This window comes from Oryctolagus cuniculus, chromosome 6, assembly GCF_051225735.1.
Source record: "Oryctolagus cuniculus isolate XC-2025 breed Fujian yellow rabbit chromosome 6, ASM5122573v1, whole genome shotgun sequence".
NCBI lineage: Eukaryota > Metazoa > Chordata > Mammalia > Lagomorpha > Leporidae > Oryctolagus > Oryctolagus cuniculus.
This window is the reverse complement of record NC_142872.1, coordinates 32,785,692-32,811,347: the sequence shown is the minus strand read 5'-3', so window position 1 is coordinate 32,811,347 and position 25,656 is coordinate 32,785,692. Positions and strand designations below refer to the sequence as shown.

Genomic DNA, 25,656 nt, shown 5'->3' with positions numbered 1-25,656 from the left:
AAAGATCTCCGCGAGTGAGATCCCAGTGGAAAGAACGGGTCATCAAAGAAGGAGGTACCTTTCTCTGAAGGGAGGAGAGAACTTCCACTTTGACCATGGCCTTGTCTAAATATGATCAGAGTCGGTGAACTCAAAAGGCTTCCATAACCTTGGGAACTCATGACAAGAGCCTAGGGTGATTACTGATGCCATAAATAAGAGTGTCAATTTGTTAAGTCAACAACAGGAGTCACTGTGCACTTACTCCTCATGTAGGATCTCTGTCCTTAATGTGCTGTACATTGAGATTTAATGCTATCACAAGTACTCAAACAGTATTTTTCACTTTATGTTTCTGTGTGGGAGCAAACTGTTGAAATCTTTACTTAATGTATGCTAAACTGATCTTCTGTATATAAAGAGAATCGAAAATGAATCTTGATGTGAATGGAAGGGGAGAGGGAGTGGGAAAGGGGAGGGTTGTGCGTGGGAGGGACGTTATGGGGAGGAAGCCATTGTAACCCATAAGCTGTGCTTTGGAAATTTATATTCATTAAATAAAAGTTAAAAAAAATCCAATACAGAAAAAAAAAAGAAAACGTGGTGTATATACACAATGAAATACTATTCAGCAATAAACAAAGAATGAAATTCTACCATTTGCAGCAGAATGGATGCCTGGAGGACATCAGGGTGAGAGAAATAAGCTGGACCCAGAAAGACAAAGACTGCCTGTTCTCCCTTATAGGTGGGAGTAAAATTTCAAAAAACAAACTCAAATAAGAAAGTCCATGTGTATCAGTACTCTTGCAAATATAGTTTTGTAAAAGTCAGTTTTATACCTTTGTGAAACCAGCAGTAAAGAATGTTATACTACTATGGTTTTTACGATCTATGATTACTTTAAAAATTTCTGTATATGGGTGAAATCGTCATTTTTCCATTCAATTATTGTTTATAGGGGCCGGCGCCGCCGTAGCTCACTAGGCTAATCTTCCGCCTGCGACGCCGGCACACCGGGTTCTAGTCCCGGTCGGGGCGCCGGATTCTGTCCCAGTCACTCCTCTTCCAGTCCAGCTCTTTGCTGTGGCCTGGGAGTGCAGTGGAGGATGGCCCAATTGCTTGGGCCCTGCACCCCATGGGAGACCAGGAGAAGCACCTGGCTCCTGGCTTTGGATCAGCGCGGTGCGTCAGCCGCAGCGACCATTGTGGGGTGAACCAACAGAAAAGGAAGACTTTTCTCTCTGTCTCTTCCTCTCACTGTCTACTCTGCCTGTCAAAAAAAAAAATCAATTATTGTTTATAGCCATTATCTATATTCCCACTAAACTAGGGTCTTTTTGCTTCTTACCTGTTAAACTTATTATTCAGTGAAGTATTAAACCTTTTTACTATAATGTAAATTTAAAATATGTTATTGCAAAAACTAAAAGAAAAAAGAAAGAAAGGGAGAAGGAAAGAGGGTAGAAGGGAGGTGGGAAGGAATATCATGTTCTTAGAATTGTATCTGCAAAGCACATTGAATCTGTTAAAAACTCATTAAATTTTTTTAAAAGTTTGAAGGAATGAATGATTAAATGAATAATCAAATGAAAACCAAAAGTCTATTACATTGTAACACATGAATCTTAACCTTAAAAAGACATGGAGGGGCCGGTGCTGTGGTGTAGCGGGTAAAGCCACTGCCTGCAGTGCCAGCATCCCATGGGGACACCGGTTCAAGTCCTGGCTGCTCCACTTCTGATCCAGCTCTCTGCTATGGCCTGGGAAAGCAGTAGAAGATGGCCCAAGCCCTTGGGTGCCTGCACCCATGTGGGAGACCTGGAAGAAAGCTCCTGGCTCCTGGCTTCAAATCAGCACAGCTCCAGCTGTTGTGGCCGATTGGGGAGTGAACCAGTGGATGGAAGACCTCTCTCTCTCTGCCTCTCCTTCTCTCTCTGTGCAACTCTGACTTTCAAATAAATAAATAAATCTTAAAAAAAAAAAAGACTTGGAGAGACTTTAGGGAGCCTTTGAAACCCTTAATATTTGAGTACAACTTCAGGTAGTATTCACATTTTTTTCTGGAATGAAATAGGTCCTGGGTTTTATCAGAGTCTCAAAGACATGCTTTAACCAAAAGGTTAAATGTTATTGATATTAATAATAGAGGGAAGCAAACGTAGTTGATGAAAAATTTCTTTTTTTTGCAAGTTTTGACTTAAAGTCCCCTCCAATACTGTTGAAGTGTGGGGCTTCTGCAACCCTCCCGAGAGCTGACAGCTTTAAGAGGTGGTTAGAGCTGCCCTCCTGAATGTAATTAAAGCCATTATCTCAGGAGTGGCTAAGTTATAAAGGGAGAGGAATTCCACCATCTCCCCCAGTCTCTCGCATGCTCACTCCTCCTGGGATGCCCTCTGCCACCAGACTATGCAAAAAGAAGCCCCTTACTCGATGCCAGCACCTTGATACTGAATTCCCCAGCCTGCAGAACGGTGAGTCAAGTAAACTTCTGTTAGAAATGCCACGTAGCATGCCATGTAGCAGCAGAAGGGGCTGGGATTGCAGTCAGGCTCAGCAGGCTCAGCTGTGTTTGCTAGGGTGGGGTTAAGGAACGTTATGGGGTCATTTTAAGGGGAAAATCAACAGCTGAATTGTTTAGGATTGTTTTGCATAGAAAATGCCTACAAGTTGGGCCATTCTTACTTTGGTTTTAAATCTAAAACCAAATTTTGAAATGAAATAGTAGGATTCTGTTTCCTCGAAACTTGTTACTTATGTTTCTAAAAAATAAGCCTAGAGCAGACCTCTTTGAAGTTCTAAGGCAATGTATCCTTGAGGCGGAAGGCTGGACCTAATGATCTGTGGCACTGTCTTTCATTTGTATGCTTATAATACAATATAAAGGGTCAGCTAGACAGTGCCTGGAAGGTTCGTTTTCTATATGATGAATTACATCTTGTCGCTATGGTAACTTATGCTCCAAATATAGCATGAGAAAAAAAAGAGTACCAGTTACAAGGAAACATGAAATTGTTATGACAACAGTAGTTTTAAAAATAAGTGGATTCATGCTTTCGTTTTTCTTTTTTTTTTCCTTCCTATAATGAGTTTTATCAAGTCTTAGGTATGAGTCAGACTTTCATACTAACTTGCAAATCAACAGAAACAGAGTGAACACACTTAAAAAGTTTCTCCTCTAAGGGGAGATCAGTTAAATCAATTGTGTTTAATACCTATGTAATAGATTATAGTTTCCCCTTTAAAACATGTGTTTTGTATGAATGCCTAAGGAGTTGTCTGTATTGTGGCACACAAAAATACTATGATTATCTTCAAATGGTGCTGTTACTAGTGACACACTTACACACATCCAATTTTATTTATTTATTTTCTGTTTGAGAAACAGACAGACATAGATCCTATATGCTGAATCATTCTCCAAATGCCTTCAGTGGAGAGAGGCACAATGCTGAGAACCAGTAACTCAGCCCACGTCTCCCATGTGGGTAGCAGGAAGCCAGGTACATGATCTGTCGCCATTGCCTTCCAGGGTCTACATGGGCAAGAGGCTTGGAACTGAGCCCAGCTCCTTCCATGAGACAGAAGCATCTCAGCCGGCACCTCAGCCACTAGACCAAACACCTGCTCTAGTTTTTAAAGTTTTATTGAGATATAATTCATATACCATAAATTTGCCTATTTAAAATATTCAGTTCTGTGGGTTTTAGCATACTCACAGACTTGTGAAACCAGCACTCAGTCTAATTCTAGAAATTTTCATCACTTGAAAATGCTACTGCATTCCCATTCATGGTCATTTCCCTTTCCAATTCCCAATGCTCAGCCTGAACAGGTGCATTTAGTGTCACGCTCTTGGATCTTTCAGCTTCTAGAACCATGAAACAAGCAACTTTCTATTCTTCATAAATTACCAGCATCAGCTATTTAATTAGAGCAACAAAAGTGGACTAAGAAAAAAGGCATAGCGTTATAATATAGTATTAATTATAATGTTGGAAAAAAGGACACCTAAGTATAATATTGTGAAAATAATAGTAATTATGTCTTTATGATGTTATATAAGATAGTTTTATTTTCTTCTTCCTTCATTTTCCAAAGTTCTCCAACAACTATAATGGATTTTAGTAGTGAGTTCTTGTTTACTTGTTTGTTTGCTTGGGGCTTGTGGAAAGGAAAGCATAATACCCACCATGGTAGCCATAATGGAGAACAAATGACCCAAATGCACATTACCACCCTCTGGCCACTAAGACTGATGGATGGGCAACAGACCCAGCAGGCCCAGTGTCCTTCCCTGAGGTTAATCTGCGCGCAAAGCGAGAGCACCTTTCACTTTCACCTGGCATTGTGAAACCTGAGTGATTTGGATTTGGAGTTGTTAATGATCCACTGTCCTTGCTATATTGAGAAAGCCTGAAAAGAGACCATTGTCACCACTGGGGGCACAATGCAGTTTAAGGCCCTAGGTTTGAACTTGCCAGGATAATAACCAGTATTCCTCTTTTTACCTAAGGTAGTTCTAATTGTTTTTATACTTAAAAAATTATGCTTACGTGTATATTTCAATAAAATGTACATATTCACTTGAAAATATTAAGAAGAAAGTTCTCTAAGTTTTTCCTACATGGTCTTTTTAGTTACCCATTTAAGCATCTTGTCCATTTGTCTGAGTATAAGAAGAAATTATTGGAACCTTCAAATAAGTGATTTTTTTCCTATTTCTCATTTTGGAATATTTTCCTATTATTTCTTCTGCTGAGAAATATGCCATGTGTATTAAGTGCCAATTTAAAAACCATAGCTACTGTGGAGTTAGAAGACTCAATTGCCTTTTTTTCTGCCTCTGCAGCACTTTGATTTTCCTCTCATGGATGTTGTGGTAGGTGGTGTTCATTGTCTACCCACAAGCCACTCTATCCTTCTTTCCCTTAACAAAAAGCACTTTGGTTGAAGTCCAGAGTGGCTCTACACTAAGGGTAGTCTGTTAACCTCTTTTTCTCCAGGGGAGAATTCCGATGGGTACCAAGCCAACTTGGTAATGTATTCACAAAATTGGCTTAGAAATAAACAGGTAGCCCAGTTACAACCCTTGACTAGTAAGAGGAGGTCTGGAGGTTCTTTGTGGAACGCTTTCCCACGTTAATCAAAACAGATGGTCTCTGTGTTTGGCTGTAGCTGTTGAAGAAGTGATACCTAGAGCAGCAGCAGCTTTTTCATCACTATGAGAAGATGAGCACACCCAAACATAAGACCAAATTGCCAGTGTGGCCAAAGCGGAAAGAGGAAATCATCCAATCCTGGCTAAAACTCTCATGCCACAAAACTGATGAATGCAAGCAGTGCTGCCTATCCCTGCACGTCTCATCCTATGAAATATTAAGTATATATGTCTTATAAGTCAGTGCAGTTCTGTAGATTTGCCCCTGTGCGAGCGAACCTGCTGCCCTGTGCTCACTGCACCAGTTGTTCTGACGTAAGACTGTGTTTTCCCAGGGCAGGAAACATCTTTGCCAATTTGCACAAGAGCACAAAATTGGTTATCGGAAGCTGTGCTTTTAGTTGAATGTCCTCTTCCTTGCTCTGCTAGCATCCTAATTTGACATGGTACTCATCACATTTTCTTGAAGTTTTCTGTGCATTGTGTGTGCCATTTGAGTAAATTCCATCAGGAATGTTGACTTATGACCCAATTCATCCCATGTGGCTGGCACATAAGTAGATGATAATAAATGCTTAATGACCAAGGATTATGGTCATTTTTATAGTATATATCCTGTGCCACCCCCTGCTCTGCTTACAAGATGTCAAACATCTGGATGCTTTAAAACATCTGGATGGGTGACAGAGTGCTTTTCTGTGTTAATCTGAATGCTGTGGCATCAAGTAATGTAACCCCAAGCTTAGCCTGCAGAAGCTGGGGGTCCTCATCCTTTCATTCTCAGACGTGGTGAGAAGCTGAGCTGCTGGGCACGTGAGCGACAGCTATAGAGCGCCATCATCCAAATCCAGGGAACTTCCTCCAGGGAAACACAAAGCAGCCCCGACCCCTTAGAGAAGTCGTCCTTCATCCACATGTTCTGGATACGACAAGACAGGTCTAGTGTGCTGTTGAGGGCCAGCACTCTGAAGAGAATTTTTTAGGAAAGGAAATTGGTAACCGAGATCAAAGCTACTTTGTGGGATCAAAGGCGTCTCACAGATGTTTAGGTGTCAGAATAATTGCTGGCATTTTTCTCCTCTATTACCTTTCAAACGCTTCCTCTCCATATCCCTCTTCTCAGATGGGGCCCATAACTCAAAAGCAATGAGAGTTAATCATAAAGCATCAAGGAGAGTGGAGAGCATTCTCATCACTCATGGCACTTTCCTGTCCCAAAGATGCTTGGATTTAAAATTTAGCTTGGGCATATTTTAACACAGAAACTCATTTTTAGCCTGCTATGAATGCAGTTACAGCTTTAAATTTATTGGATTATGAAATCACTTTTCATGTTTGAGCTTCAAATTCTTTTTGAGAATGTGAATTCAGGCTCTAATCTGAAATCAGGAAGTGGTAAAGGATGTTGTCAATAGGAGGGCATTTTCTGTTGCAAGTTATAGCCCAGTTCCAAGTGTCCTCACCCAAAAGGATTCACAGATGTGTGTGATGCAAGCATAGGGCTGGCTTTCATTCTGGCTGCCACCAGGCTCAGGCAGTGTGACCAGGTTTCTCTACCATGATGAGGCAACTACCAGTTCCTCATAGGAGCAAAACAACTGCAAGTGCTCCAGCTTCCATTTAAGGATCCTCGGCCAGAATTTCATTGCTCTCATGGGTTAGGTTCAGGTGCTCATGTCTAAATCAGTATCTCTTGTCTTGGGAGTAAGTGATGTTGATTGACTTAAGCCCATTCCTCTGCATCTGAGCTAAAGGAGGAGTCACATGTCTGAGAAATGAACAGGAATGGATTCGGGGAAGGAAACAGTGAATTCCCAGTGTAGAGGTGCTTTGGTTTTCTTGTTTTTAATTCATCACATTTCTTTAAAATGTAATAAACCCAAGAGGCCTAGCATTTGGGACCCTGCACAGCACACAGTGTAAGTGATTTGGGTCAGCAGGTATTGTGTGAATGAATGAATGAGCTACTGAACAGTGTGCCGTGGCCCAAGCCACACATCCCCCAAATGCCAAGGGGAAGTAGCCGGCTCCCTGCACGGCCTCCTGGAAGCCCTCTCCTTCATTACAGAGTGAATGAGAAGCCTCTCTCCTTCCCTCGGCAAATGATCGAGAGAGGAGGCCCGGAGCCCCTATTTGCTGCGGTTTTCTAAGTCCACTTCTCTAACACCCTGACGAGGGGATGGGCTGATTTCCAGCGGCCCCCTCTACCAAGCCTGAGTAGCACCTGGCCTTGGAAAGTGAAGCACCTGGCACTTGGGGTTTTAATCTTGGCCTCCAAGGTCCCAGCTGGAATCAAGATCCACATCGGCTTTACATATGCTTACATGGATGCACACACCGAGATGGAAAAGCCACGCACGTGACAGGTCCATACTTCATAACTTTATAACGTTATACTGCAAGCATCCTCGGGATACTAAACATTCAAAACAAAAATGAATCACAGTGATTGCATAGTGTTTCATCATATGGCTCTATTGTGATTTATTGAACCAGTTCTCTAACATTAGGCAATTTGATTGTTTTCAGTATCTAGTTACTGTGCAGACATTTTACACAGAGTCTTTGGTTGATTTACAAAGTCCTAGAACAGGAATTGTTGGATCAAAGAGTCTAGACATTTTTTTGAGGGACTTTATGTTACTTTTCTGTGGCTGCCATAACAGATCACAGCCGATTTAATGGCTTAAAACAACATTCACTTATTATTTTGCAATTCTGTAGGTCACAAGTCCAACAGTCTTGGCTGCTTTCTCTGCATCAAGTCTCACAAGACCGAAGTCAAGGTGTGGGCCGGGCTCCCTTCTGGAGACCCCAGGGAGAGTTTGTTTCCAGGTTCCAATGTGTGGCTGATAGAATCCAGGGCAGTGCAGCTGCAGGACAAAGTTCCCATTTCCTTGCTGGCTATCAGGTGCGGCCTCCCTTAGCGACCAGACTTGGAGCTCCCCTAGTTCAGGAGCAGCAGCTGGACTAAGTCCTTGCACACTGAACCATCTCTCTGCCTTCCTCTTCTTTCTTAAGGGCTCACATGATGAGTGTGGACCCTTCCTATAATAGGATAATCTCCCAGCTGAGTAGCGGCATTAATTCTTTCTGCAAAATCCCTCTTGTCCTGGGAGGATTGAAAGCCATAGAAGCCAAAACCCTGCCTTCCACAGACTTGGTATGCATTACCTTCCAGAATGTTCTGTATGCATTGACACTGCCTCCAGCATCCTATGAAAACTTCCATTTCCTCACATTGTCCTCAAGCCCTGAAAGTCACAATAACAAACGTCGTGCTGGAGAGCTGAAAAGGGCATCTCCATGGTGTTTGAGCGATGTTCCTCAGGTTGGCAGTGAAGGAGGATTTGGGGGAGAGTTTTATAAAATGGTCAGTTAAAGCACAGTTAAGCAGAGATCCCTGCAGGCAGCAGGCAGTGTGGTGGGCAGCCAAGGTGGCTGTTTGCCTGCTCATCGGGATGGCGTGGAGGAGGAGCAGCCCTGAACTGCGGTAGGCAGCCAAAGTGGACATTTAGCCACTGAGTCATTCGGGAAGTGACTGCTATTGACGCTGTGAAGGGGGCCACCAGGACAGGACTGCTGTCACCAATATGCTGGCCTGCATTTGGGCACAACCCCAGAAAACCATGGCTTTTTCTTTGTGGCACCCTGTGCCAAACACAGCAAGATGTCCTTCCTAGATGATTTCTCACTAGCTAACTAAATAATGATGCCAGATTCAGGTTGCTTCCAAAACAAAGGACGTGAGAAGCCAAAAATTTAAACTGGAGGATCACAGCTGAAGTAGGGAAAGAGAAACAGATTGAGAAGTCAAAGCACACCAGGGCTTGTTGATGGATAGTCAGGGACCTGCTAAAACAAATACATGCATTAAAGCCAGTCCCATATTTTATACATACGGTTCATGAAAAAATGATAATGGTATCAGTTCAGACAGAGCAGAAAACCAGATTTCATACACACATAGTTAGGGAAACATTTGGCTCGAAATACTTGGATTGGGTAACGTAAAGGCTGTGAATTCAAAGCTTTTCCTTTGCTTTGCTTGTTTGGACAAAGTGAATGGAAAACTTGGCCAAGGTTGTTAACGTCAACTCTGCTGATGAATTGTCTGAGATGACAGACCTAGGTGCCTAGCACACAGAGTCTCTGTGCATGCATTGTTTTTGTAGCAGTCCACAGTATGTTTTATTGTAATTAATTCATGCTTGGATAGTATTCAATTGATTCATTAATTTTCCTTTTCTTAGAAAAGATATAAGAGGAAAGTGAATTGACTAGTATTAAAGATTATGGGAGCAGGTGTTGCCTGGAAGGGGACCTCTGGGGAGTTTGATAGAATAGTGTTCTATTCTTTTTATTTTTTATTTTTTTATTTTTTATTTTTTGACAGGCAGAGTGGACAGTGAGAGAGAGAGAGAGAGACAGAGAGAAAAGTCTTCCTTTGCCATTGGTTCACCCTCCAATGGCCGCTGCGGCTGGCACGCTGCAGCTGGCGCACCGCGCTGATCCGAAAGCAGGAGCCAGGTGCTTCTCCTGGTCTCCCATGGGGTGCAGGGCCCAAGTACTTGGGCCATCCTCCACTGCACTCCCTGGCCACAGCGGAGAGCTGGCTTGGAAGAGGGGCAACCGGGACAGAATCCGGTGCCCCGACTGGGACTGGAACCCGGTGTACCGGCGCCGCAAGGCGGAGGATTAGCCTAGTGAGCCGCAGCGCCGGCTGAATAGTGTTCTATTCTAAGATACAGCGCTAGTTATACTTATGCTTTCAGTTGGTGAAACTGTATACTTATGATATGTACCTTCCTGAATATATAGTATAATTTTATGTATAAATATAAGTTAAAGGATGCATGGCAGTGGTAGGGTATTCAGTTTGAGAACATATTTAAGGTGCTCCAAAGTCACTGAAATTTTAGGTTATGCTTTTTTTTTTTTAAGAGAATATCAAAATTTAATGTTCTCATGCTGTCTTTCCATTATTACTCTTTTTCTTTTTAAAAGATTTATTTTTTATTTGAAAGGCAGAGTTACAGAGAGACAGATGTGTGTGGGGGGGTCTTCTATCTGCTGGTTCACTCCCCAGATGGCTGCAAAAGTCTGTGCCAATCCAAAGGCAGGAGCCAGGAGCTTCTTCCCAGTCTCCCATGGGGGTGCAGGGGCTGAAGGATTTGGGCCATCTTCCACTACTTTCCCAGGCCATAGCTAAGAGCTGGATCAGAAGTGGATCAGCTAGGACTCAAACTGGTACCCATATGGGATGTTGGCACTGCAGGCAGCGGCTTTACCTGCTTTGCCACAGTGCCAGCCCCTCCACTGTTACTCTTAAACAGGGGGAATAAACAAAATTAAACAGACAAATGAAGAATAGAGTGATTCATTTTTCTCCAGACAGGAATGCATACACATTTGTTGAAAGACAGCTTTGTCCTAATTTTCCCCATAAGCCTGTCTCACTCTGATGTATGGTCTTGATTCTGTCTGAGGCTTGTTGACCAAGTCAGTGATGGCAGGATGATCCCACACAGACAAATCTGTCCTGAGAACAGTACCTGTAATTTCTCATTATCTATAAAGCTTTTTTTTTCCTGATATCTCCACTTTGAGAGTCAACATAGTGTACCAAGTTTCTTTAAAAAAAACATAGAAATAGATCATATATGAATTTCTTAGTCTAAGGTACAATATAGTTTTTTTAAGATTTATTTATTTATTTGAAAGGCAGAATTAAGGAGAGGCAGAGGCAGACAGAGAGAGAGAGTTCTTCTATCCTCTGGTTCACTCTCCAAATGACCACAATGGCAGAGCTGGGCCGATCCAAAGCCAGGAGCCAGGAGCTTCCTTTGAGTCTCCCATGAGGGTTCAAGGGTCCAAGGATTTGGCCATCTTCTACTGCTTTCCCAGGCCATAGCAGAGAGCTGGATTGGAACTGGAGCAGCCAAGACTCGAACCAATGTTCATATGGGATACCTGCACTGCATATGGCGGCTTCACCCACCCCACCAGAGTGTGCCCTTCCCCCCTCCCCCAAGTTTCTTTCTATTGTCATGACACATCTGCTCTTCTGAGTTGCAATGGGAAACCACATCATTTCTAAATCCTGTTTCTTAATTGTTGGGAGGTTTGCAGTTTAGGATCCGGTGGCCGTATTAGTCTGACATCTAGAGGAAGCTGCCAGTTACAGAGCAGGTGCAGAGGAATGATCACATGATGAACCAAGGAGGTAGAGCGTCAAAGATTGTTAATACCGGAAGTTACAAAATTGTTGCCTTATACACCATGCCAGGTTCAAACCTACAGATATTGTTGGCCTTCAGGGTTAAACAAAAATTGAATTAGTTGTTGATCTTTAAACCTTTGGGGGAAATTACATGAAAATCCATATTGCATGCTTCTTTTGGAAAGCTGCAGACTGTCTTCTGCACAAGGCATGAGTTTTCTGCTTTCTCCCCCTTGTGCCTCTCACAAAGCTTGTGGCTGCCATTGCCTAGGGGTCAACTAAGTGGAATGTTCAGTTGCAGGTTAGAAATCACTTATCTAAAATGCTTGGGGATCTCAGGTGTTTTTTTTTTTTTTCTTTTCAGATTTTGGAGCTTTTGTATAGATTTAGCCACATTGAGCATGTCTAATCTGAAAATCCAAAAACTAAGATATTCTGAAATCTAAAATTTTGTGAGCACCAGTGCTCCAAACCTCTACTGCTATTCTGTCAGAAAATTTCAAGGAGTCCCCTGGACCTGGACGCTGGGTGGCTTTGTAGGTATGCAGTGAGGTTGCGGTTTCCAAAGAATGCAGTGAAATATGAGCTTGGTCATTATCTGGTTAGCCACAGCAGTGTAGATAGCATGAGTGCAGAATCTGAGTGTCTAGAGCTATCCGAGTTGGACTTTGTGTAGAGATAGACACTGCCTGTGTCACAATTCACCATCTGAAGGCCTCTAGGTGCTGTGTTTGAACTAACGTCAGAGGAGTAAATTACAAATGAACCCTCAACATATGTTTGGAGCGACTGTGGAAGTGGAGCTGACATGGCCATTTTCAGGTTGCAGCTGTCGTCTGTTTATTGATCACAGCTCCAGGGACGGGGACGTAAGCCTCAATTCCGAGTGAAGTGAGGCCAAAGCTGGAGTTGCTGAGCTTTGAGCTGGAGGTAGACAGAATTCAGATGATTGTTGAGGGAGCCCCTCAGAGCAATCAGCTGAAGACCTCTCCATCAGAGTCAGGGGAGCCGGAGATGCGACCACAGAATGCTGATGGGTCCTGGTTACTGGCAGGACCTACAAGACAGAGTTCTGGGGATGTGTGCGGATGACAGTGTTCCGGCAACAGTCGTTCCCTAGACACTGTTTCTGGTGGAGCTGTGAACAGGTCTCCGTCGCTTTCTCATTTACAGAGATGGTGAGTGTTGGAATTGAGCAGATGCCTGTGGTTCTCACTGGAGAGGCTCTCAAGTCACAAGAGTCCCAGAATACGCCCTAACCTGCAAGATACTACAGAGCCAACGACATTCTCCAAAGGTCATCCGTGTGGCATTGGAGCTCCTGTCCCATCTTGACTTTAAAATGCTGATTATCTTTTTTTTTTTGCCAGGCAGAGTTAGACAGTGAGAGAGAGAGAGACAGAGAGAGAGTTAGAGACAGTGAGAGAGAGAGAGAGAAAGGTCTTCCTTCTGTTGGTTCACTCCCCTAATGGCCGCTGTGGCAGGCGCTGCGCCGATCCGAAGCCAGGAGCCAGGTACTTCCTCCTGGTCTCCCATGCGGGTGCAGGGCCCAAGCACTTGGGCCATCCTCCACTGCCTTCCCGGGCCATAGCAGAGAGCTGGTCTGGAAGAGAAGCAACTGGGATTAGTACCCGGCACCCCAACCGGGACTAGAACCTGGGATGCCAGCGCCACAGGCGGAGGATTAGCCAAGTGAGCCACGGCGCCAGCCAACATGCTGATTATCTTTTAAATATTTTTTTTTTTTACTTACTTGGACTCAGGTACATTTTAATTCTAAAGTGGGCTTTCCGCTTATGGTTCTAGAGTTTGCAAATGGGAGTGACCTGTGATAGACTGGACAGAATTCCATCTCGTCCTTCCTTTATGTTTGCTTTCCGAAAACCATGACTGAGTGGGACACACACACACACACACAGTCTTCAGATTAATGCAGTAGGAAAGTGCCAACTTTGCCATTCCTTAGGTCCTGGTGACAGCTGTACACAGAGAACTGAGTCACTTGCTCATGGTCACAGAAACAGTTAACAGCAAGGATGAAACTCTTTGCAAAGCGGAGAGATAAAGAAACAATAGAAATAATTTGGGCCAAGGACCATTGAGATGACAAATATTTCTACAAGAAGTCAAAACAAATGTCTCCAAATAACTATGTCTTTGGTGTCAAGTATATGAGTATACCACTGCCATTGCTTTTCTTTCTTTGCTTCTGTTTTGTGTCTGAGTCCCACTCCGATCAGCACCTGAATATCCTGCCTCCATCTACTATAATAGCTCTTCTCCTCCCATATTAAGATAATTTGTTTATTTGTCTATCTGCAGCAGTTTTTAAGCACTAGGGGTCAGTGGCATAGGAGAATGCTGGAGCTAGGTCATGGCTGCTTCTGACAACACAATGTTAGATTTTGAGAAGTTTTGCAATCCGGTTCACAACAAGCTGGTGGCCTGGAAACTGCCAGGGTGGAAGTATTTATACCTTGGTAAAGGATACAAATCAAAGTTCCCTCCACCTTGCAGAGCCTGTTGTTGACTTTAGCGGCATATCACTGGTCAGGGAGCTTACTTGGCGCTCTCATCAGTCCACCTGTACCTGGCACATAGCACATTCTCAGAAAACACTTGTTAGGGGGCTCAATGATGCTGGAATGCAAAAGCACATGAATGAAGCTGCTTCCCAGTTTCTTTCCAATCCTGATTTCCTGCAATTCATTGTCGGCTAGAAGGAGCATGCAATGGGACTGCCAATACTATAGCTCCTGGGAGAAACAGAACATCTTTGGCCCTGTTAGACAAGTGGTTTTGGATGAATTCTGTCATTAATTGCTGTGAATTCAAGGGAAGTTATCCTTTTCAGTTTCTGAGTTTCAAGTTCCTTTTATATAGCAAACGTTCAGTAGCGTACCTTGCAGAGTTATAATGAGGGTTGAAGAAACTGTAGTACAAGGCGCCAGCCCCCAGATGCATGGCCTCTATGTTATCATCTCCTTGGATGTGAATCTTAAATGTTACACACATTTCCTTGCATACCCATCATTCTCCTTCATCCGTTCCATTTAGTGTTCTCAAAACACCTATCATTATGCAATTATTTGTTTATCAATTGTGTTTTTGTCAAGAAAGTAAGTTTCAGAGACTTGGACCTTACCAGGTCTTCACATAGTTTACTGCTCTGTCTACAGCGTCTTGACCAGTGCCTAACACACAAAATAACCCTTAAAAAGTATTCCTCACATGAATAAGCAGATAAACAAAATGATGAGTAAATTATTTTCTTATTTATGAATAAGATGGCCATCTATAGCAGGGGGATCAGAAATGATGTCTTATAGGCCAAATCTAACTCTCCACCTATTTTTAAAAATAAAAATTTTGTTGGAACGCAGTCATGCACACTCATTTATGAATTACTATGATATTTCTGTGCTAAAACAGCAGAGTTGAATCACTGCAACACAAATCTATGTCATACAGAGTGAAAAATATTTACTATCTAGCTCTTATTTATTTATTTATTTTTAAAGATTTTATTTATTTATTTGAGAGGTAGAGTTACAGACAGTGAGAGAAAGAGAGAGAGAGAAAGGTCTTCCATCTGCTGTTTCACTCCCCAAATGCTCGCAATGGTCAGAGCTGGGCTAATCCAAAACCAGGAGCCAGGAGCTTCTTCCAGGTTTCCCACGTGGGTGCAGCAACCCAAGCACTTTGGCCACCTTCTACTGATTTCCCAGGCCATAGTAGAGAGCTGGATCAGAAGAGGAGCAGCCGGGACAGGAACTGGCACCCATATGGTATGCTGGTGCCACAGGCAGAGGATTAACCTACTACTCCACAGCGCCAGCCCCCCAGTACTATCTGGCTCTTGACAGTCAAAGTTTTCAGAACTCTTATCTATAAGATCAGTTCTGAAATGCGTTGATTTAAAGCTCATGAAGTAAATTGCTGGTGACAGAAGAGGGGAAATGGGTCTTATGCCACTGAAGTGTAGCCTCTCAAGACTGGACAAAACGATGAAGGAGGCATCAACCAGCTCCCTCCTCCAGGCAAACATCTCAACTCTTCCCAGAAGATGAGTATCTGTATTGTTTCTCCATGTCTCAGAGCAGATCTCTTTTTTCTGGATCTGGGTGAGGATTACATTTTTCCATAGGATTTTTACATGGACACCAAAGGAAAATATATGGAGTTTCCAAAAGAGAGGTTAAAATCCGAGACGGCAACAGCATTACAGAAACACACCTGGCGGAATTCCAAACTCTGATCATGACAGCAGTATCAAATTATTATACCAAACTTTGAGAAACCTGATATTATGCAAATAAACTGCAGCTGCATTTTATGACAGCACATACAATTTTTATTTTAAAAACCCCAAATCCTTTTTTATATGGAAAAATCATTCTCTCACAGTATTTGGAATTAGACTAGGTTCCAGTCTAACTTGGTCTAAAAACTTAATTCAGTACAAATGTGGGAACAGGCTGAAATGCCCTTTTAGGTAAAGAAAGAATTCCATTGTGTAACAGAGGCCACCTTCCCTGCTGTTTGTGTGCGGCAGAAGGCTGCAGCACTTGTGATGGTGCTGGGTGGGGGAAGCAGTGGTTCTACTCTCTAAGACAACAAAGCACGGTGGTTTGAAAGTGGGAAAGTAAACCTTTGAGTCAGTCAGGCTTGGGTTTGAGTCCCAGGTCTGTAACTCACTAGTCACACAAGCTTGAGCAAGCCACTTACCTTCATCTTATTCTGTAAAGTGGCATAGGATTAGTCATGTTAGGGTATCTGTAACCCCAGAGTTCAAGGAGGTTGCTGTTATAGGAAGCATCATCCCCACAGCAGCACATTTTACTTTGGTTGCTATCTGTTGAGCAGAGCTCATTTACTAGTGCTTTCTGACTTCAAGAGCGGCTGGTGACCTTAACAGGAAAGGAGGTGCCCAGGGTACACCCGAGGGAAAAGGTGGTTTGGTGGCCAGAGCATTTATGATGTAAGATAAATCTATTGTTACATAGCAACAGGAGTGTTTGTCCAGTGCTTATGTGTGAGGAGCCTGGCTTACAGTGAAACCTTTGTGAAAGTGTCAGAACTAGCTGCTGCTCCATTTATGAAATGAGAAAGCCCAAGGTACAGGTGCCCACTAAGAGGGCTGGCAGGTGATTGGCTTCATAACCCCTTACCTGGGAGAACAGTGGAGGCCTCCAGGACCTCGGTGGCTGCTAGCCACCTTGAGCAACTGACAATCCTATTTCATCTCTCTCTCGCTCCCTCTCTCTTTCTGTCTCCCACTCTCTCTCTGTCTCTCTTACCAACAAACACCATTGTTGGAAAACGCATGCGTGGTCCAATCCTTTGTGCTCCCTTTCCTATTCATTTGTGCCAACTACATGGCCAGCCACGGGCAGGATACACATTAGCAGTCATAATCCTTTAAAGTCAGCAAATTGACCAATTAGCAGGTGCTGTGCTGGTTGTGACAACTGCAGTGCTGGCCCAGGCATGCAGCATGATCACACATAATTCAGAGCGCTTGGCTTGGTTGAGTCATTCCCTCCGCCTTCAAGAAACGGAAGATCTGCATCCCCTGATGGACTCTCCGCACCACCGTCTGCAGTTGGGTCACCTGAGGAGAATGAACCCTCGCCTTGTTTGGCCTTTGTCATCTGCAATATGGGGAGAATGTTATTCACCTGTGACAGTAAGAGACACTGTGACAGTAAGAGAACCAAAACCTACAACCGTCTGGCCCATTGCCTGGAATACGATACAGACTTCCTGCAGGTGAAGTTGTTATTGCTAATCATGGAAAACCATAGTGATGATGTTCTGACTTTTTAACGCCAACTAATCAAGGCTGATGACAATTTTAATTTCTTAGTTGTCTGCTTTAGTTTCAGATAAATTCACATTTTTGACTGGCTGGGCAGATTAATAGCATCATTGAGTCATCTGAAAAGTAAGACGTCTATCTCCTCTTTTAGCAAAAGCAGAATACGTTCTCTCAGCTGGGGCTGCAGGCATTGTATACTGTGACTCCTTCAGAAATTAGAATGACTGACATTTAGAAACTTATATTTTAAGAGATAATAATTTTTGGCATTTTGCCATAACTACTTCATCTGTAGATAACATATGCATACGCAAACATAGTATTTGTGCTTGAAAACAAGGATGTTAGTAACATAATGTGGGATTCATGACACTGATCAAAGTGGGAAAAGGAGGATGTATCACTATACAGGTGGTATGGTGCAGTGATTTTCCTATGCCACGTAAAGCAACCATTGCTTTTTTTTTTTTTTTTTTTTTTTTTGACAGGCAGAGTGGATAGTGAGAGAGAGAGACAGACAGAAAGGTCTTCCTTTTGCCGTTGGTTCACCCTCCAATGGCCGCCACGGCTGGTGTGCTGCTGCTGGCGCACCGCAGTGATCCGAAGGCAGGAGCCAGGTGCTTCTCCTGGTCTCCCATGGGGTGCAGGGCCCAAGCACTTGGGCCATCCTCCACTGCCTTCCCGGGCCACAGCAGAGAGCTGGCCTGGAAGAGGGGCAACTGGGAAAGAATCCAGCGCCCCGACCGGGACTAGAACCCAGTGTGCTGGCGCCGCTAGGCGGAGGATTAGCCTATTGAGCCGCGGCGCTGGCCGCAACCATTGCTTTTGATTGGGTTTTCCACCCTCATCTTCCGTGGGTAGTCACTGACAGGATGAGCTGCACACAGGAGCATTTGTGCAAGCACGAGGCATGCTCTTGATGAAATCTTCTCGCTTTTCCACTCTTGCCTACACCAGAGGAGCAGGAAAACAAGGGGGAAATGCACTGAGAGAAGAAAGGAACTTCTTGGATTGCTGGCCTCTGCTAAAACAACCCTCAGTCGCTTTTGACCTTGATTGCGTCTCCTTAGGAAAGGACTGCATCCCACTGGGTGGAGCATTACAACTGCCTTTTGGCACTGGAACTCCCAGGCTGCCTCCTCTGAATTTTCCCTGTGAGAATTTGAAATTCATTTGTGTACTCACTTATTCAAAAATATTTATTGATTTGATTGACTACATTATGAACAATGAACAACAAAGACACTGTCCTCTTCCCTCTTGGGATTTAGAGTCCAAGGGGGAATTGTAATTTATAGTTACAATGTGGAAAGCATCACAGGGTTCTGTGCAAGTATAGGTCTGGTGCAACTTCGCTGCTCCAGAGATTGGCGACAGAAGGCAAGACTAGCACATACAAGATGCCATACAACCCTAGGGGCACTCTTTATGAAGTGGAAACTGAATACATGTGCTCACTACACTTTATTTTCATTTTACATCTTCATTTTTTTTTAAGATTTTATTTATTTATTTGAGAGGTAGAGTTACAGAGAGAGGGAGAAACAGAGAGAAAGTCTTCCATCCACTGGTTTACTCCCCAAATGGCCGCATCAGCCAGGGCTGAGCTGATCTGAAGTCAGGAGCCAGGAGTTTCTTCTTGGTCTCCTATGTGGTTGCAGGGGCCCAAGTACTTGGGGCATCTTCCACTGCTTTCTCAGGCTATTAGCAGAGAGCTGGATTGGAAGAGGAGCAGCTGGCACATGAATGGGCGCCCTTATGGGATGTCAGTGTTGCAGGCAAAAGCTTAGCCTACTACACAACAGTGCCATCCCACTACACTTATTTTCTTGCAGGTGAATTTAAAATGTCTCAAGTAAAAGACGCATTGGATATGCACCAAGCAGTGTATGGACTAATAGGGTCCTGGGGAAGTCCTCCCTCTGAGAGTCAGAGATGACTTAGTGAAGAGTACAAAAAGGAGACAGCCAAGTGAACAAAGGTAGACATGTTCCAGGAAGTCAGGAGACCTTTGGCTCAGGTTGGAGCACAGGGAGCAATGTACAAGTGGTCCATGAAGATGCTGGGGAGGGAAACCGAGCAGGGAGAGCTGCCACGTATACAGAAGTTTCTACGAACCCTGTCCTGACGGCTGTGTTTGTGTAGACTCGTTTACTCTGCACAGCAAATGTAGGAGGCAGTTACTGTTAGCACCTTCATTTTAGAGGTGAAAAAATGGGGACACTTGCCCACCATTATAGAGCCAGCAAGTGACAGTGCTTGGATCTGAACTCAAGCTGTCTGACTTAGCAGATCACACTCAACCAGTAGGGCACTCTGAGGTCACGTGATCAAGGCCCTGAAGACCTGCATTTTTGCTATCCTCAAGAGAGTGACTTAAAGGCCATTATTTAAAAGCCATTCAAATGAATAACATTTAGCAATGTACTGGGCACAAATTCAAAATATATAATACAGGGGCCCAATGTTGTGGTACAGCCGATTAAGCTGCTAGCAGCATGGGAGACCCAGATGGAGTCCTTGCTCTTGGCTTCAGCCTGGCCCACATGTGGCGGCCATTTGGGGAAGTGAGCCAGCGGACTGAAGATCTCTTTCTCTCCTCTTCCAGGCCCAGCTCTTCAAATAAATAAATAAATAAATTTTTTTGGTGGGGAAAGAAAATGCATAATATAGATTGAGCATCCCTAATGCAAAATGTTCAAAAATCTGAAGCTTGTTGCACACTGATGCGATGGCACTGCTGAAAAATCCCACAGCTGACTTCCTGTGACAGGTCACAGCCACAGTGCAGGTACACTAAAAATACTGTACAACATTGCTTCAGACTGTCTGTATAAGATGAATATAAAACATGAACTTTGTGTTTAGTCCCAGGCACCATCCCCAAGAAACTTCATCATGTATGGGCAAATATTCCAAAATCCACCCCCTAAGAAATCTGAAACCTTTCTCATCCCAAGCCTTTTAGAAAAGGGACGCTCAGCCTCTAGTTGTGTTTCTATATAGCAGTAGCACACAGGCGATAAAAGATTTGAAAACACGTCAGCAAGTGTGCTACAGCTGCCTTCTAGAGTCTGACGGAGGGTTAGGGAGCTGAGAACAGTCCTGTGGAGGTGCATGAGGCCCTCACTGACTCCATGACAGCTTTTCTCAGTAGGCTGGGAGCGGGACAGAGGTAGGCAGAAAGCCTGAGCTTGGAGTATGGAGGTCAGAGAACTCCCTGGGGCCCACGACACCAGGCAGGCAGGCAGGCTCTGAAGCATGGTAGGATCTATCAGAGGTCAGAAAAATGGTGGTGGTGCACCTGTAAAGTATAAAGACAGCTTCTGAAGTTGCCACAAGCCAGACTCAAAGCCTTGGCAAATGTGAAGTCCTGATCCCTCTCTCCGAGAACTGGAAACAGCAGCGAGCCAGAGCTCAAGAGAGTAGCAACAACCAGAGCCATTTTTCAGGTGGAGTCCTCAGTCCCTGATACCAGTAGCCTGTTGGAAGAAAAGACAGTGCCTTTTTAAGGACTTCATATTTACTTCCATTTCTACTCTTTTTTTTTAACATATAAAGTGTTGAGACACAAAGAAACATGAAAATGTAAAACATGATTCAAAGGGGAAGTAGACAACGGAATCATTCCCACAGCTGGCTATCATGTTGGAAATAGCAAAGCAGGACTTTAGAATTCCATGACATATGTAGTAAAGAATAAATTTTTTTTTTATTTGACAGGTAGAGTTATAGACAGTGAGAGAGAGAGACAGAGAGAAAGGTCTTCCTTCTGTTGGTTCACTCCCCTAATGGCTGCTACAGCCGGTGTGCTGCGCCAATTCGAAGCCAGGAGCCAGGTGCTTCCTCCTGGTCTTCCATGCAGGTGCAGGGACACAGCAGAGAGCTGGACTGGAAGAGGAGCAACCAGGACAGAATCCGGCGCCCCAACCAGGACTAGAACCCGGGTGCCAGTGCCACAGGCAGATTAGCCAAGTGAGCCACGGTGCCGGCCAGAATAAAATTATTTTTAAAGAGGGCTAAATGAACAATTACTCATGTTTACAGATCAGACGACTAAATGTTATAAAGATGGAAATATCCTTTAAATTGATCTCTAGATTCAATGCAGTAGCAAATTAAAACACCAGTAGTTTTTTGTTCAAAATTGACAAGCTGATTTCAAAATTTGTATGGAAATTTACAGGATCAAGAATAGTGGAGATTTTTTTAATGAACATGGAAGGAAGGGCTTGCTTCAGCAGAAATAAACAATGATGATGGTGATGTAATTATTAAAGTGTATTATGGGCACTAGAAAAGACCAGTTGTCCAACAGAATAGAAGACAGTTCAGGAGACCCACATGTGTGGATATGTAACTTTGGGCAAAAATATTTCATATACTATGGAAGCATGTAATTTAGCTTAGGCTTTTAGTAAAGCAGTTTAGCATTATCTGGAAACTTTGAAAATACACATATTCTGGCCGGTGCTGCGGCTCACTAGGCTAATCCTCTGCCTACGGCGCCAGCACCCCAGGTTCTAGTCCTGGTTGGGGTGCTGGTTCTGTCCCGGTTGCTCCTCTTCCAGTCCAGCTCTCTGCTGTGGCCCGGGAAGGCAGTGGAGGATGGCCCAAGTGCTTGGGCCCTGCACCTGCATGGGAGACCAGGAGGAAGCACCTGGCTCCTGGCTTCGGATCAGCGCAGTGCCCTGGCCGTAACGGCCATCTGTGGGGTGAACCAATGGAAGGAAGACCTTTCTTTATCTCTGTCTCTCTCCCTCACTAATGGCCTGTCAAAAAACAAAACAAAACAAAAAAAAGAAAATACACATATTTTATGATATACCAATTACTACTCCTGGGTTTATACTTAGCATTTCGCATATATGAAACAGGACACCAGCTAAGTTTATACCTAATACAAAGAACTAATAAATCTTTGGTCTAATAATAAATAGGGTCCATCAGTAGTTTGGGCATATATATTGTAAAGTGCTATTCATTGTTAATCCAAAATTCAGATTTAACTGGAGTGCTTTTCTTCATCTGGTAACTCCAAATATGCACTGCAGAGGTGCGTGCACATACACACCTCGAGGAACGTCAAGGAGTGTTCACAGCATTGTTTGTGTCACCAAAACCTGGAGACGACACGAAGTCCATTGTAAGTAGACTGGAAAAGCAAATTACAGCACAGTCATATAATGGAACATTCTACAACAACAAAGAGATGAGACCTAGCTCCACAACAATGTAGTTTAATCCCATTATTGTAAATGTTCAGTATAAAAAACCAGCCATTATCCTACTACACACTGTAGTCTCATTTGTACGCTGTTGAAAAGAGACAAGCACCTGAACCCTGGTGTTCATATAGTAGTAGCCTTTAGGGGACAGGAGTTCGTATGTGAGAAGGGTCTGGCAATGTTCTGTGTCCTGACTTGGATGGTGGCTACGCAGATGCTTGCTTTGCCTTTCCTATCTCACCTTAGGCAGGTTGAGAAAAGGAGTGAGAATACAATGGGCTAGCAACTGCCTATTTTTAATAACTATTTCTCTTTCTATACTGAAATGAATGATTAGGTGACATAACTTTTGTACATGCATATTAGCAGCAAACAACTTAAAATAGCTTACCTGTAATATAAAAGATTAACAATTTATTACAAAACACTAGGTATTGTAGTATGTAAAATCCTCAAGTCTGCCTTCACTTTCAGACATAAGGAAATAGTTGGCTGCTTGCCCTTGTACCTGGCATCGTGACAGATGTGACAGGAAAATTGCTTTGGTAACTTGACTATCGTGAGCAGTTGCTGAAGGCTGGGGTTTTTCTAGAATGGAGAACAGCAGCTCTTGGCAATGTTCTGGAGATAGTAAAAAAAGAAAACTTCCCTCAGTTTGCATAGTAGATGATGCAGTTTGCTAGAAAATTGCTTTATAGCAAAACTTTACCCCAAAATCTTTTAAGTTTCTGTGAAACCAAAATTTGTGTGCTAAGGCAATTATAAATAGATTTGTTAGTTACAAGGCTCTCTTTTGAAATGACAGGAAGTCACGCAAATCTTGGGATGTTTTTCTTAGGCTGAATTGTCTAAATTGGCGAGATCTAGCACTCCCAGCCTCCTCAGATGCAGTGTGCTCCCCAGTTACCATGTAATCAACCCCCCCCCCCTGATTTCCAGAGCACCCCTACAAGGAGCTGTACCACCTCTGTTCAGAATCGCTAGCCAGACCTCTAATCAGGACAGGATTAGGAAAACCGAATTGCTCCAGAAGTGGATTCCCGAGTTTCTCCATATAGCTTTATTTCATTTCTTTTTTTTTTTTCATTTTCCTTTTCTTAAAATTTTATTTAAGTCACACATGTTTCATGTATTTCATATATACAGACTTAGGAACATGATGATACTCCCCCCCGCCTCCAACCTCCCTCCTGCCTCCACTCCAACCCTTCCTCCTCCTCCCTCTGACATTCTCACTCTTAATTTTTACAAAGATCTATTTTCAGTTTACTTAATGATCATAAAGGTAACCCTACACTAAGTAAAAGAGTTCAACAAATAGTATGAAGAAAAAAACCACTGTTCCTCAAGGGAAGAGACAAGAGATGAAACAACAGCCAAATGCACACGAATAATCATAAAGGAAACACCTTCTCCAGCTTTCCCTGGGGGCTGGGAAGTCACTTAAAAAAGCTCAAACAACTCTCACCGTGCCGTGCATTTCGACTTTTCTACTTCCAAACTGATTGGGGGAAGGAAGGCACGCATGGCACAGAACGCAGGCTGAGCCGCAGCCATGTGTTGAGGGCACTCCGACGGCTAACACAGCCCACCCTCGGCCAATGCCTGGACACACACTGCAATCACATTCTTGCTGAAGTCCCCTTACGTGACCCTCCTTTTCCCCGGGAAACAGAGCTCTCGAGGGTCACCCGGCATCCAGCGACATGGACAGGGATTCCTGCCTCCCAGGGCCTCGTGCAGTTTTACGAATTGGAGAGGAGATGGTGACGCTGCTTCTTCTGGCTTTGCCTGGCTGCCTCCAATTCAGATTTTCAGCACTGGTCAGAGGAAATGGTATCCTGTGCTCAGTGTTTAATCATCTGGAACATTTTATTTATTTCTCTGGTGCTTTGAGTTGGAATCTGCCCTCTGACTATAGAAGTAGCCTTGATTTGAGAGTGGGCTTGGGCAGTTCTAGTTGATGGGGGTGGGGTGTGGGCAGCTGGAATGGAGATGGGGAGGAAATAGCTGTTTTCCAGAATGTGAGCTTCTGGTTTATTTTTGAGATCAAGGTTTCTCTATTGGATTGTGAGTACTTAGAAGGAATTTTGCCTTTTTTTACTTTGGAGGGAATGAAGGTAGAATCTGAGTTTATCTATTTTTTTAAAGATTTATATATTTACTTGAGAGGCAGAGTTAGAGAGAGAGGGTGGGGAGAGAGAGGTCTTCCACTCCCCATATGGCTGCAATGGCCGGAACTGGACCAAGCTGAAGCCAGGAGCCAGGAGCTTTTTCTGGGTCTCCCACACAGGTGCAGAGACCCAAGTACCTTGGCCATCTTCTAGTGCTTTCTCAGGCCATCAGCAGGGAGCAGGTGGAGCAGCCAAGACTCGAACCAGTGCCCACATGGGATGCCAGCACCACAAGTGAATGCTTAACCCACTAAGCCACAGCGCTGGCCCCCGAGGTTATTTGTTTTTAAATCAAAGTGTTAACCTTCATCACCTGTTTTCTGAAATCTCAAATCTCAACCATGGTGCAGTCATGTACCACAGCGTCATCACCATGTGTCATCTTTATAGTCTGCTTTGCTAGCTGGATATAATTTGTTGATGTTCTCTGAAATTGCTACCTATGGGACAGCTTAAAGCACAAATCTATGTTTTATTTTTTATTATCCTGTATAGCATTTAATTTAATTAATAATATAGTTCTTCCATTCTGTAAAATATTATTGAGCATCTATTATGTGCTATATATTGTGGTAGGTCTTGAGAATATGAAATGAAAAATACATAATCTCTGTTCTTCTCATGGAGCCTACAGACTAGTGGATAGTTGGTATAGGCCGTGAGACCCTGTCCTTACATGCCCCTCATAACAAGGATTTTAAAGGTGAATGAACAGTCTCCGAGTCCTGTGGCTTTATACCGCTTTTGTTGACTCACACACTGAGTCTTTTGAGTAGATCCTCATTCAGAAATTGGACTAAGTAGGTCTCCGTCCCATCCTGCAATGTAGCTCACTCCCTCGCCTGAGTCTCCCTCTGATCTCACTCCCACGTCAGGTGTCAGGTTCACACTCACCAACTTGCAAAGTGATTTGCTGCCCATCTTTCACTGGCAACCATAAAGTCACCTGGAAGGAAACAATTTGAATGGCAATGGCTTTAAAACATAAACAATCCCCAGGAGACCATTAACTTCAGGTCGCATTTCTACAGATACCTTTGTGGCCAAGTGAGTACCTCAACCTTGAAGCA

At 43.6% G+C, this 25,656-nt stretch overlaps 1 long non-coding RNA gene across 2 annotated transcripts in view; it reads left to right on the top strand.

Annotated features, from left to right (window-relative positions):
• The first annotated feature begins 2,276 nt into the window (after positions 1-2,276).
• Positions 2,277-25,656, top strand: part of LOC108176570 (uncharacterized) — a 101,135-nt gene continuing 77,755 nt past the window's right edge. For both annotated transcript variants that reach the window (XR_016236283.1, XR_016236280.1), the window contains exon 1: positions 2,277-2,453. This is a non-coding gene — a long non-coding RNA (uncharacterized LOC108176570). The remainder of the gene's footprint in view (positions 2,454-25,656) is intronic.